The sequence below is a fragment of the Piliocolobus tephrosceles genome, chromosome 11 (genome assembly GCF_002776525.5).
Source record: "Piliocolobus tephrosceles isolate RC106 chromosome 11, ASM277652v3, whole genome shotgun sequence".
Classification (NCBI taxonomy): Eukaryota; Metazoa; Chordata; class Mammalia; order Primates; family Cercopithecidae; genus Piliocolobus; species Piliocolobus tephrosceles.
Genome location: NC_045444.1, coordinates 43,940,067 through 43,952,749, shown reverse-complemented (window position 1 = coordinate 43,952,749; position 12,683 = coordinate 43,940,067). Strand labels below are relative to the sequence as shown.

General features: G+C 39.5%; 1 protein-coding gene and 1 long non-coding RNA gene across 4 annotated transcripts in view; one reads left to right on the top strand and one right to left on the bottom strand.

The window, feature by feature from the left end:
- The window catches only part of LOC111546179, a 67,788-nt gene that overhangs the window by 15,703 nt on the left and 39,402 nt on the right, over positions 1-12,683 (bottom strand). The window contains exon 4 of the long non-coding RNA XR_002732675.2: positions 9,676-9,809. This is a non-coding gene — a long non-coding RNA (uncharacterized LOC111546179). The remainder of the gene's footprint in view (positions 1-9,675; positions 9,810-12,683) is intronic.
- Positions 1-12,683, top strand: part of CCDC148 (coiled-coil domain containing 148) — a 292,285-nt gene that overhangs the window by 245,371 nt on the left and 34,231 nt on the right. The gene's annotated exons all lie outside the window — the stretch shown is intronic.

Here is a 12,683-nt window from a genome sequence, read left to right as displayed (position 1 = left end):
ACTTAGTCCTCCAAAGTCTTCTCCCCCTCCCCCTACCCCACCACTGCTGAAAGCTAAACTGTCTCTCTTTCGCATACAGTGGTTGTTCTTTCTTTTCAGCAGGGCACTGACTGCGCTTCCTAACTAACCTTGTTGGGACCAGTACTGGTGCCCTGGTCACTGCAGTGTAGAGTGCGCTACAGCTGCAGTGATTCTTTGATGTATATGTTTATTTTGTTTTCAGGTGATTTTAAACACTTACCCTGTTCCCAGAAACTTTCTTTACTGAGTATTCTTTATGTTGGGTAGTGAAAGATTCTAAACACAGGGAGGGGTAGAAAGCTAGGATATGTAAGGGTCATATCTCATTCGCTGTATATCCTTAGCATCACTGCTTTCTATCATCAGTGACTGTTGCAGAGCAAGCAAGCAGAAATTAGACTGTTCTTCCAAGCACAGGGGCCTTTCTCCCCTTTACATTATGACGTTTTGAAAATGCTTATTACAATGTTCAATCTTTAACTTTTCTGAAGTTCAGCTCTCTTGTAGTTAACATAACAATCTTCTTCCTCTGTATTTGCCAATTATTGCTTTAATAAGGATAATTATAATTGTGGCCTTTCATTTACTTATCTCCACTGCTGTTTCTTGTAATTTAATAAATAGCTTGCTTTTCTCATTTTACCTCCTTTGTACTAATTTTAATGCTTCAAAAATGTTTTAACAATATACTCCAGAAGATAATTTTAAAGATTTCTAAAAGCAGATTTACTTAGCTAAGGAGTTCCTCTAGATACCATTTCATGACAAAAAAAACTGAAGTTGCGTACAACCAACAAATGGATGCTACAGGTTCTAAGAACTTTATCAGTCAATGCTCATGTAATACCAGAGCAGCTGTTATTCCATTCTCTGCTACATTAGAATCACTTGGGGAGCTTTTGAAAGTCCTGATGCCCAGGCCAGACCCCAGACCAACTGAATTCATATCTCTGGGGAAAATTCTGATCCCCACATTTTTGGGAAACTCTTAGGGAATTCTAAAGTGCAGCAAAATTTAAGAACCATTGTGCTAGAGTTCTTTCTACACTTTCTGAAGTGTGGGCCCAAAGTCATCTACTGGGTTTTTGAGACCATTCCACTTTTTGTAGAAATGGCCATAATTTTACTTTTCCCAGACAGTACCCTCACTGAGCTGAGAGAGGTCATATAGGTGAAACTTACATTCATGGAAGAGTTTATCAATTCTAGAAAACCTCTTCAAGTAAAAATTTTGCATGTTATTTTTCTAACAACCCAGTTATGTGTATGTATGTGTGTGTGTGTGTGTTTAGTGGAGAAAACATTGCTTTCCACAGTAAAAATCAAACAAACAAACAAAAAACACTAATTTTAGGTTATTTTTTCCCAAATAACAGCATTTTCCTGGTTGTAAAACAGTAAACATTTGAAGTTTAAGATGTCAATGACCATTTGGGAAGGAAGAGACTAGAGCCAGCTGCCTTTCTAACACTAAATTGGCCTTGCAAATCTAGTGTGTGTTTTGAGGTGCTTGCCAGCATCGGGGAATTGACAGTTATTGCGTTTTCTAAGTAACAAAGCCAGATGTTTCTCTCTATTTTCCATGTCTTTTCTTAACAATGTGCAAATTTCAACATGTTGTATTGGCAGGCACTAAGGAAATTTAAAGTGGGTTCACAGTCTAATATTTGAGATCTTTAAAGAGTATGTTTAGTAAAGTGACTTAATCAGAAATTTTTACAAACATTTGTCATGTTTTTGCTTCTCAGCATGAGATTTCTCAAAATTAGTGGGATTGCTCTTGTTCATTAAGTCTCTGTCAACCAAATCCCCATTCCAAGTGGATGTGCCAAATGATACAGTCCAAAGATCACTGTGAACCATTAAACAAATATAGTTCTTAATAGGACTGTTTTGTATTTTATATGTATATTAGAAATGTTTTGCAAATTAGCAGTAACTTAAAAGATGGAAAGAAACCTCATTGGTGGCCAACAGTAATAATAATAATAGTACTTATGACCTGCTCCTCAGTGTCACAAAACAAATTGTGGGAGATGTGTGTGTGTGTTCATAAATTGGGACATGGATACACAGATTATTTGGATATGATTGTAGTAGCTCTCGAATGGAGCTTAGCTAAGCAAGCATGATTGACAGAGAGGATAAGAAATTCAAGGACAAAGCAATATATAGCCATTTTGATGTGAAAATGAGCAAGCAAGCTTGTGCCTGTGGGCAAATGGAACACCAGATGGGCAGAGATGGCACAGCTGAGGGTCATTCAAGAGGTCTTGGATGATGATTTAGCTCCTGATGACTGTACATCAAGTTGACTGTACGTATGTGGTTCCTTCCAAACCACAAGCAATTGAAGCATGTCATTTGCTGAGTAGTTTAGGCTGCTTTTACTTTGTTGTTTACAACTTTGATTTTTGATTTTGGAAATTTTGTTCATTTAAAAAGATACTGGATTTTCATTGTACGCTAAGTTGATCTGTCTGTTGCATTTACTTGTTCGGGTCATAAAATGGAATGTCAGCAAGTATGTGTCTGGTAGAGGCCAGACAACAATCAGAAATGCTTTAGAATATGTTTTTTAATGTATAAATGGGCGTTATTACATCCCTTTATGCCCACCATTGTTTCATATGTATGTGTCAGTGAATTGACCACGGATGCTGTAATTCCAAATAGAACATCGAGGTGCTATGATCTTTTTGAGAATCAATTATCTCAAATGCTCCTCTTCAGTAACACAGACTTTTATTTTGGTACATAACTAGTGCTACAGATATTTGAAAGTTTTTGTTGGAGCATTAGGTTGTTTTCTTTATTTTTTTTTATTACTATACTTTAAGTTCTGGGATACACGTGCAGAATGTACAGGTTGGTTACATAGGTATACACGTGCCATGGTAGTTTGCTGCACCCATCAACCCATCATCCACATTAGGTATTTCTCCTAATGCTATCCCTCCTCTAGCCCCCCACCCTGCAACAGGCCCCGGTGTGTGATGTTCCCTTCACTGTGTCCATGTGTTCTCATTGTTCAACTACCACTTATGCGTGAGAACATGTAGTGTTTGGTTTTCTGTTCCTGTGTTAGTTTGCTGAGAATTATGGTTTCCAGCTTCATCCGTGTCCCTGCAAAGGACGTGAACTCATCCTTTTTTATGGCTGCATAGTATTCCATGGTGTTTATGTGCCACATTTTCTTTATCCAGTCTGTCACTGATGGACATTTGGGTTGGTTCCAAGTCTTTGCTATTGTGAACAGTGCCTCAGTAAACATACATGTGCATGTGTCTTTATAGCAGAATGATTTATTATCCTGGGTATTGGGTATATACCCAGTAATGGGATTGCTGGGTCAAATGGCATTTCTGATTCTAGATCCTTGAGGAGCTGCCACACTGTCTTCCACAATGGTTGAACTAATTTACACTCCCTCCAACAGTGTAAAAGCATTCCTATTTCTCCATGTCCTCTCCAGCATCTGTTGTTTCCTGACTTTTTAATGATTGCCATTCTAACTGGCAAGAGACGGTATCTCGTTGTGGTTTTGATTTGCATTTCTCTAATGACCAGAGATGATGAACGTTTTTTCATATGTTTTTTGGCCACATAAATGTCTTCTTTCAAGAAGTGTCTGTTCCTATCCTTTGCCCACTTTTTGATGGGGTTGTTTTTTTCTTGTAAATTTGTTTAAGTTCCTTGTAGATTCTGGATATTAGCCCTTTGTCAGATGGATAGATTGCAAAAATTTTCTCCCATTCTGTAGGCTGCCTGTTCACTCTGATGATAGTTTCTTTTGCTGTGCAGAAGCTCTTTATTTTAATTAGATCCCATTTGTCAATTTTGGCTTTTGTTGCCATTGCTTTTGGTGTTGTAGTCATGAAGTCTTTGCCCATGCCTATGTCCTGAATGGTATTGCTGAGGTTTTCTTCTAGGTTTTTTATGGTTTTAGGTATTACATTTAAGTCTTTAATCCATCTTGAGTTAATTTTTGTATAAGGTGTAAGGAAGAGATCCAGTTTCAGTTTTCTGCATATGGCTAGCCAATTTTCCCAACACCACTTATTAAATAGGGAATCATTTCCCCATTGCTTGTTTTTGTCAGGTTTGTCAAAGATCAAATGGTTTCACATGTGTGGTGTTATTTCTGAGGCCTCTGTTCTCTGTTCCATTGGTCTATATATCTGTTTTGGTACCAGTACCATGCTGTTTTGGTTACTGTAGCCTTGTAGTATAGTTTGAAGTCAGGTAGTGTGATGCCTCCAGCTTTGTTCTTTTTGCTTAGGATTTTCTTGGCTATATGAGCTCTTTTTTGGTTCCGTGTGAAATTTAAAGTAGTTTTTTCCAATTCTGTGAAGAAAGTCAATGGTAGCTTGATGGGGATAGCACTGAATCTATACATTACTTTGGGCAGTATGGCCATTTTGACGATATTGATTCTTCCTATCCATGAGCATAGAATGTTTTTCCATTTGTTTGTGTCCTCTTTTATTTTGCTGAGCAGTGATTTGTAGTTCTCTGTGAAGAGGTCCTTCACGGCCCCTGTAAGTTGTATTTCTAAATATTTTATTCTCTTTGAAGCAATTATGAATGGGAGTTCACTCATGATTTGGCTCTCTGTTTGTCTGTTATTGGTGTATAGGAATGCTTGTGATTTTTGCACATAGATTTTGTATCCTGAGACTTTGTTGAATTTGCTTATCAGCTTAAGGAAATTTTGGACTGAGGTGAGGGGGTTTTCTAAATATACAATCATGTCATCTGCAAGTAGAGACAATTTAACTTCATCTCTTCTTGTTCGAATGCCTTTTATTTCTTTCTCTTGCCTGATTGCCCTAGCCAGAACTTCCAATACTATGGTGAATAGGAGTGGGGAGACAGGGCATTGTTGACTTGTGCCAGTGTTCAAAGGGAATGCTTCCAGCTTTTTCCCATTCAGTATGCTATTGGCTGTGGGTTTGTCATAAATAGCTCTTATTATTTTGAGATATGTTCCTTCAATGCCTAGTTTTTAGCATGAGAGGGTTTTACCATGAAGGGGTGTTGAATTTTATTGAAGGTCTTTTCAGCATCTATTGAGATAATCACATGGTTTTTGTCATTGGTTCTGTTTATGTGATAGATTACAGTTATTGATTTGCATATGTTGAACCAGCCTTGCTTCCCAGGAATGAAGCCAACTTGATCATGGTGGATAAGTTTTTTGATGTGCTTCTGGATTTGATTTGCCAGTATTGTATTGAGGATTTTCACATCAAAGTTCATCAGGGATATTGACCTGAAATTTTCTTTTTTGTTGAGTCTTTGCCAGGTTTTGGTATCAGGATGACACTGGCCTCATAAAATGAGTTAGGGAGGAATCCTTCTTTTTCTGTTGTTTGCAATAGTTTCAGAAGGAATGGTACCAGCTCCTCTTTGTACCTCTGGGAGAATTTGGCTGTGAATCTGTCTGATCTTGGGCTTTTCATTTTTTGGTTGAAAGGCTATTAATTACTGCCTCAACTTTAGAACTTGCTATTGGTCTATTCAGGGATTTGACTTCTCCCTGGTTTAGACTTGGGAGGGTGTATGTGTCCAATAATTTATTGATTTCTTCTAGATGTTCTAGTTTATTTGCATAGAGTGTTTATGGTATTCTCTGATGGTAGTTTGTTTTTCTGTGGGATCAGTGGTGATACCCCTTTTATCATTTTCTATTGTGTCTATTTGATTCTTCTCTTATTCTTTATTAGTCTGGTTGGCAGTCTATCTATTTTGTTAATGTTTTCAAAAAAACAGCTCTGGCATTCATTGATTTTTTTTGAAGGGTTTTTTGTGTCTCTATCTCCTTCAGTTCTGCTCTGATCTTATTTATTTCTTGTATTCTGCTAGCTTTTGAATTTATTTGTTCTTGCTTCTCTAGTTCTTTTAATTGTGATATTACAGTGTCAGTTTTACATCTTTTCCGCTTTCTCCTGTGGGCATTTAGTGCTATAAATTTCCCTGTAAACACTACTTTAGCTGTGTCCCAGAGATTCTGGTACATTGTGTCTTGGTTCTCATTGGTTTCAAATAACTTTTTTTTTTTTTTTTTGAGATGGAGTCTTGCTCTGTCACCCAGACTGGAGTGCAGTGGCACAATCTCAGCTCACTGCAAGCTCCGCCTCCTGGGTTCACACCATTCTGCTGACTCAGCCTCCTGAGTACCTGGGACTACGGGTGCCTGCCACCATGCCTGGCTAATTTTTTTTTTTTTTTTTTTTTTGTATTTTTAGTAGAGATGGGTTTCACCATGTTGTCCAGGATGGTCTCAATCTCCTGACCTCATGATCCACCCACCTCGGCCTCCCAAAGTGCAGTGATTACAGGCATGAGTCACCGCACCTGGCCTTGAATGAATTTCTTAATCCTGCATTCTAATTTGATTGCACTGTGGTCTGAGAGACTGTTATGATTTCTGTTCTTTTGCATTTTCGAAGGAGTGTTTTACTTCTAACTCTGTGGTCAATTTTAGAGTGAGTGCAATGTGGTGCTGAGCAGAATGCATATTCTGTTGACTTGGGGTGGAGAGTTCTGTAGATGTCTATTAGGTCTGCTTGATGCAGAGCTGAGTTCAGTCCTGAATATCCTTGTTAATTTTCTCTCATTGTTCTGTCTAATATTGACAGTGGGGTATTAAAGTCTCCCACTATTACTGTGTGGGAGTCTAAGTCTCTTTGTAGGTCTCTAAGAACTTGCTTTATGAATCGGTGTGCTCCTGTATGGGGTGCATATATATTTAGGATAGCTCGCATTTCTTGTTGCTTGGATACCTTTACCATTATGTAATGCCCTTTTTTGTCTTTTTTTGATCTTTGATGGTTTAAAGTCTGTTTTATCAGAGACTAGGATTGCAACCCCTGCTTTTTTTTTTTTTTTTTTTTTTTTGCTTTCCATTTGCTTGGTAAATATTCCTCCATCCCTTTATTTTGAGCCTATGTGTGTCTTTGCACGTGAGATGGGTCTCTTGAATACAGCACACCAATGGGTCTTGACTTTTTATCCAATTTGCCAATCTGTGTTTTTTAATTGGGGCATTTAGCCCATTTACATTTAAGGTTAATATTGTTATGTGTGAATTTGATCCTGTCATTATGATGCTAGCTAGTTATTTTGCCCATTAGTTGATGCAGTTTCTTCATGGTGTTGATGATCTACAATTTGGTATGTTTTTGCAGTGGCCAGTACTGGTTTTTCTTTCTGTATTTACTGCTTCCCTCAGGAGCTCTTGTAAGACAGGCCTCGTGGTGGCAAAATCTCTCAGCATTTGCTTGTCTGTAAAGGATTTTATTTCTCCTTCACTTATTAAGCTTAGTTTGGCTGGATATGATATTCTGAGTTGAAAATTATTTTCTTTTAGAATGTTGAATATTGGCCCTCACTCTCTTCTGGCTTCTAGGGTTTCTGCAGAGATATCCACTGTTAGTCTGATGGGCATCCCTTTGTGGGTAACCCGACCTTTCTCTCTAGCAGCCTTTATGCCTATATGCAGAGGTAAATGCTTTGCAGCTTCCTCAGCAGCAAAGGATGCTGTGTCCTCCAGTATGTCACCCAGTATTTGTGAGTGATATGGAGGCAACTGTTATATACTTTATTGATGTCTTTATTACTAACCTCTTAGGGAGTTTTAATAAGCAGTTTTAAGTAATGAAATACTGACCTTTTGGGCATAAACTTTGCAAAGATTTTATAAGGCTGCAGGGCTAGGTAGGCAGAAACTTATCCGGTATGGGTTAAATGAAGAAAGGAGAATAAAGCCATGGATTGGGAGAAATAAAATGGTAGCTTTTACAATATGCCAGTACCCTGGTGGATACCATAGAACTCCAGGCACTTGAAGTTTATTCTTTTGGGGGACTACCCCTGAAAAAAAAATGTATGTATAAAAATATGCATTTATGTTTATTTATATCTATACATACATAAATACAGCCATCAGATGATATTAAATAAGAATTAGAAGGTTAGTGAAGGGAGTATGTTTATAATCTGGGGTTATTTTCGTTATATATTCTAACATAAGTTTTATAGTGTCACATAATTTTAAAGCTGGGAGGAATCTTACAATGCATCTAGTCCATCCTCCTTGCATTTACAAAGGTTTTAGCTTACAAGCAACAGAAATCCTTTCTAGTTAAATTTTGTAGTAAAAAGATTTCTGTGGAAAGATTTTTTTTTTGTTTTGAGATGAAGTCTCACTCTGTTGTTCCAGGCTGATGTGCAGTGGCATGATCTCGGCTCACTGCAAGCTCTGCCTCCCAGGTTCCCGCCATTCTGTGGACTCAGCCTCCCAAGTAGCTGGGACTACAGGTGCCCACCACCACGCCTGGCTAACTTTTTTTGTATTTTTAGTAGAGACAGGGTTTCACCATGGTCTCAATCTCCTGACCTCATGATCTGCCCACCTTGGCCTTCCAAAGTGCTGGGATTGCAGGCATGAGCCACCGTGCCCAGCCAGAAAGATATTTGACTAACCCACAGAAGCATCAGTTAGGCCACAGACCCAAGCTTACCAAACAGTTGGGAATAATGAAATCTGGGAAGACAGAAAAGAGTCAGGTTTGGAACCCAACTCCCTTTGGAATTATCCTCTTAAGTTTAACTATGACTACTGGACACCATGGTGTGCCTCCTCCTCTGTGGTCTCATGACATTGGACATCTCTGCTGGCAACACTGCCTTTGTTCCTGTTCCTATCATGCCACCCAATTCAGGGTCCTAACAGCTCCTCAACAGGCCCTGCTTCTTTGCACCACTGGCTTCTAAGTGCAGCATCCATGGGGCTGAGCTCAGGTCCCACACTCATGCTCTAACTGCAAAGGAGGCTGGGAAAGCATGCACCAGGCCTCCGCTTATAGTGGGGATTTCTACAAAGGAGGAAGGGGGCTCAGAAGCTGAGAAAAAAGAAAGAGAACACCTTCTACAGTTCACAGTTTTAGTTGGAAAAATCAACACATAGCCTTCTTTCTATACTTAAAACAGCAAAAAATTTGCTTCCACCTAACACTGTTGTTTTATCTTTTACAACCCAAAATGTACTCACTTCATTCCCAAAGGGAATAAACTTAAAGTCTTATTTGTGACAGCATCCAGCTCCAAATCCAAGATCCCTAGGTCATATCTTTTTGTCCCATCATCCTCTCATCTTGTCATGATCTATCTTGATATTCCATGACCTGTGAATGGAATTTTAAAGTTCACTACCAATAACAACACCTCATATAAAATAGTATAGAAAAGGGAGGTGAAGGAAGTGAACAGAAAGTGTGTATGTGTTCGTGTGTGTGTGTGTGTGTGTGTGTCAGATCAAGGATGAACACCTTTCTGTAAGTGGTCCTTGCTTCTGCAAATGGTCAAGATCATAATTCAGATTTATAATTTCCCTTCTTTACTGTGAATTACATATGCCCTTTGCTTTCAGCCAGCATCTTGACTGATTGCAGTTCTTTACTTAATAGGTTGACTGCTACCTTAATTTCTGAAGGACTTACTTGCAGAGGTTGACTTTTATCCCTGGCATACAATTCCATAAGGTGTCTTAGGAATTCTTTGGATTTCATCTGCTTCTCCCTGCCTGTATTAAATTATAGCACTCCTATATCCCCTTGATAGGTCTATTGTTCCAACCAACACTGTAACCTTCTTTTATGTCTGTTTGCTTCATGGTATGACAAACCCCAAAAGGCAAACATTTGCATCAGATCTTAAGTCAATGTAACCATTGTTGTCCTCCGGTGGAAGCATTAGAAGTAAAACCAGCAGAGCCTGGAGTCCTGGGGATGGGGAACCGAAATTTTGTTAAAGGATCTTTGGGGTTATTGTGAAAAGCACCATTCCCACTTGTATTTAATGGTACAACTATGTGCATATTCTGTCTTTGTGAGAAATGGCACCATATATTGGTCACTAATCAGAGCAAAATCACTTCTTACAAAACAGCATTGAACCTCAGAAAATATTGCTTCCCAGTTCATTCTGTAGCGGAGTCTTCAATTGGCTATCTGTCGTTTCATAAGGACAGCAGCATCCGGGTGATGTGGTGAATGCCTGCGCTTCAGTCTATTGCTCTACTTCTTACACAGTAAATGGACTTCCTTAGGAAGAAACAATGCCCTGTGGGATATTATGGATACACAGTTGGCACAAAAACAGTGTATAGTGAAAGAAAATCCAGTTTATTTTTTCTGTCCTTTCCATGATAAAAGTGTGCAATAAAATATTGGAACTGGCTAAATTTGGCTGATTCCCTTGGGGTATTATACCATGCTAAGGACTCACAGGTACAGTAGTCAGATTAGCCTTGATAAAAGCAACCTACATGGTTGAGCAGTCCATAGCCCCTGTTTCCATCACTAGGAGCATTTAATCGTAAGCCCATTGAGCAAGTGGCAGGTTGCTGGAGAAGAAGACTGATACACACATAGTAGGCCATGACTCCCACCTACTTCTTTAAAATCACCTCCATACAATACATGTGCACTCTGGACTAATTCCAACAATTTTTTGGAGACTTATTTTCACAAATCCTCCAATCTTATTCCTTCAATGTCCATAACCTACTGGCCAAACCATTAGCTACTGCCCACAAAATGTTACTAATCCATCTTTTATTTATCTGTTAAAAACTATTTGTTGAGTACTAATATGAGCCAGTCACTAATTCTTTACATCAGGTAGAGTGAACATGGAAATCATCCTATTGAAATTACATTTGCATGGTAAATTTCCCTCCTCAATCCCCTTTCAGGGACTTCTCTGAGCAGTACCATCAATCCCAGCACTCAGCTTCTGTCTGGACCAGTGCATGTGTAGATCCAGCTGTAAAACTGGCTCATTTTTTCCTTTCTCCAGAGGGGGTCTTAGGGGCTATGGGTGTGGGTTGAAGGAGGGATGCTGCTGTGGCAGGAGTGGCATGCGGAGTGGGAGCTGCCTGTCTGTGTAAATTACTTGGGTCTTCACGCCCATTCCACATTGGTTTCATAAGTTGGTACTGCTTAGGCACTCCTAGAAGCATCTGGTGGCTCAGATGACACCCAGCTCATTAGAATAGCTCTGAGTCTCATTGTTACCTGGTATCTTAAGATCAGGAGCCAAACTCTTGTTTCTGAACTGGAAGTTAAAAAAATACATACCTCATATGGTTCTTGTGAGGGATAAACACACTAAAACATGGAAAACACTTACTACAATGCCTACTACATGTATCTGCTTGACAAATGATAATTATCATAATGATCACCAGGGTCCAATAGTGATTAAAGAGCTAGATCTTAAAAGAAAACTTAAAACTTGTAAAGACGGCATGATTGTGCTGCAGAACCCTGAAGGTCTCTACTATGTGAGAACCTATAAAGGTTTTGACGTGCTCTATAAGACATTCTAGTCACCCAGAACACGCCGGGACACCAGTGAACTCTCTGCATCAAGGCCAAGTGGCATTGCCGTCTGCATCATGACCTGGACCAGCTGGACAGCTTTCTGTTGTTCTGACCCGTGTTCATACTGTTAGCTGTTTAGGTCACTCACTAAACTGACTGGAGTGGCATTCACAAATGCTGATTTTGCTACCTTCCAAACCTACAAAGAATCATCTGGCATTATGATTGTCTTTTTTTAATGTGGAGTAAGAAAATCTGTATTAAAATCCGTACCTTCCCACTTCCTACCTCTATGAACTTAGTCAAGTTACCGATGTCACTGAACACACCCAAGTGGTTGTTAGCAGAATTAAAGGAAACGATGTATATAAAGCACCAGGAGTACAATACACACTGTTATATTCATTTCTCTCTACACCTTCCTCCTTATCTACAATGTTTAGCCAGCTGTCTCTGAGGCTTTGCTATGTGGATGTCTCTCTGGCACTTCACATTTTCCATGCCTCAGGTAAAGGTATTCATCGCTCTCTCCACCCTGTTCTTCCTCCAGCATTCCCTTTTCTGTAAATGACAACAGGATGTACTCACTGCCCAATCAGAAGCCCAAGGTGACTCTTCCCTCTCTTACTCCCCACTCCTACAGCCAAGGGCTTATTAAATTCTGGAAATTTACCTTTTGCATATTGATATCCTTTGTTATCACCCTGATAGGGCCACCATCCTCTCTCACCTGAATTGCAGCCACAACACCTACTTCTGAAGAAAGTTGCCCCAAAGCAAACACAGCTAGTCATGTCATTCAGATACTGAAAACCCTTCTGTGGTTTTTCTTCACACTTTGAGTAAAGTTCAGATGCCTTAATGTTGCCCATGGGATACCCAAAGCTGGACTCTGCTTAGCTCTTTAATCTGTCACTAGACTCCTGCCCCTCCTACTCCTCTCCAGACTGCTGGGCTCTGTCAGTTCCTGGTAGATCCACTGGGTCTTCAGATGGATGTTTCTTCTACTGAGAACATTCCTGTGGCTGACTATATTCATGTGTTCTTCATGTCTCTGCACAAATGTGACTTCCTCAGTGAGACCTTCTTTGGGCCCTTGTCGAAGTTAGGTCTTCTTGGTGTATGTTTCTATGATGCCTATTGAGATGAATTTGGACAGAGTCAAGAATTTTGACAGGACATGGAGAGGATAGTTTGTCTCTGCTTCATAATTTCTGGAGTTTGAGCTTGGAGGACTTGAATGGCTGGGGAGGAGAATAATCCGATGAC